The sequence below is a fragment of the Octopus bimaculoides genome, chromosome 9 (assembly GCF_001194135.2).
Source record: "Octopus bimaculoides isolate UCB-OBI-ISO-001 chromosome 9, ASM119413v2, whole genome shotgun sequence".
Lineage (NCBI taxonomy): Eukaryota > Metazoa > Mollusca > Cephalopoda > Octopoda > Octopodidae > Octopus > Octopus bimaculoides.
This window is the reverse complement of record NC_068989.1, coordinates 48,428,655-48,430,639: the sequence shown is the minus strand read 5'-3', so window position 1 is coordinate 48,430,639 and position 1,985 is coordinate 48,428,655.

The window sequence follows — 1,985 nt, the reverse complement described above, 5'->3', positions numbered from 1 at the left end:
GAGGGGTTAGATGATGGCGGTGGTGTTTCCAAAGGGATGGCATGTGTAACCTGATCACCTCTGCCGATCAAACTCCCAACTCATGCGCTCCAGTTGCAACACTGATTCTGCCCAAATTTGACGTCATGTTACTTAGTTTGGTTTGAAATAAAGAACTTGATTAGCTTAATAATCCCAACTTAATCCCGGGCAAAGCCGGGCTATACTGCTAGTTTTCGATATAGCTTGAAACCGAAAAGCCTAACTGTGAAAAAAAAAACGCAGTCTTAGTCGGGCATTAAATGCATGGTATTTAAATGCGTGTATATAACTTGTGAGTTTGGAAATATGCGTGTGCGTGAATGTGGCAATTTACAAAGTAATTAAATGGCATATATATAATAAATGAGGCAAAAGTAAAATAAGGTAAAGTACATAATTTCAAGGCATGCAAAGGGAATATATCATGCATAATTATCCCAAGGATTAAAAACAATTTTTTTTTATTAGTTCGTGAGTAACTGTTCAATTGTATAAGTGTTCGTTCATGTAAATGTTCATTGGTGTAATTGTTCACAGAAGTAAATATTGAAGTGTGGAAATCACTTACGTGGGGGTGTTTTTCCTTCTTTTTTTTTTTAAATATAAAAGACTTGCGCCTCGTCACTGAACAACACAACAGATGCATTGGGGATATTTTGTTGCACTTGCAAACACAATGCTCTGCGAGTTTCAATATCTCTTTCGCTCGTTGTGTTGCAGTTACAGATTCGTTCTTAATAAACGTTTCCACAATGAAAGCGCGATGCTCACCAGTCCAATTCATGTTAGCAACTGAAATGAAACAAAATAACATTATTCGAAAACGAAACGAAAATAAAATGAAACGAAACGAAACAAAACAAAATAGCATCATATGTACCTTTCGAAAATGAAAAAACTTTTTTGTAACTTTAATTCATTTGCCTTTTATTAAACCTACAAATGTGTCAGATCATTTTGCCGGACCCTGTACATATTTCGCCGGCCAACGAACTCTTCTGCCGCTTTTTGTGTGAGGGTGTTGTGGAGACTTTGATGTACTGGTGGGAAGTTCTGATGCAGTTATTTCGCTTCGATGCGTAGTCGATGGTGATGATGATGGTGGTGCCGTATCGGATTCCATGATGGCTTTCTTGAGCCGATCAATACTAACAGTATTCTTTTTACCATATACATCGAGAACGAAGTATTTGTCCCGCTTTTGCAGTACTTTGTAAGGGCCGGAATACGGTGGCCGGATTTGTGCTGGTATTCCGTCATTTCTAACGAACACGTGTGTCCATTGATTAATGTCCGTGGGGACATATGTATCAGTTTCCTGCGGGCGAGGTGGGTTTGGTGACAGTTGTGACATATGTGCACGTAGGCGATGCACATATGTTGTGGGATCTGGGATATCCTGTGGAATTACTGGAGCAATCTTTTGTCCAGGCAGGGTTAATGTGGTGCCGTAAACGAGTTCTGCCGGTGAGTATCCGATCTCATCCTTGACGGATGTACGGATACCAAGCAGGATTAACGGAAGGAAATCTATCCAATTGTTTACGTCAGGATATGCCCGTATGGCTGATTTTAGTTGCCTGTGGAATCTCTCCACCATGCCATTTGCTGTTGGATGGTATGCTGTAGAGCGAAAGTGTTTGGAACCGATGAGTCGAGTAAGCTCGCTGAAAAGGTGACAGTCAAATTGTCTTCCTCTGTCTGTCGTGATGATAGCAGGGATACCAAAACGTGGTACCCAGTGTGATATCAACACTTTCGCCACGGTTTCTGCTGTGGTATCAGAGAGAGGGAAAGCTTCGGGCCATCGTGAAAAGCGGTCGATACAAGTGAGTAGGTATGTATAGTTGTGAGACGGAGGTAGAGGTCCAACGATGTCTACGTGGGTGTGCTGGAAACGACTGTCTGGTGCTGTAAAATTACCAACGGGTGACTTGATATGTCTATGTACTTTTGCCTTTTGA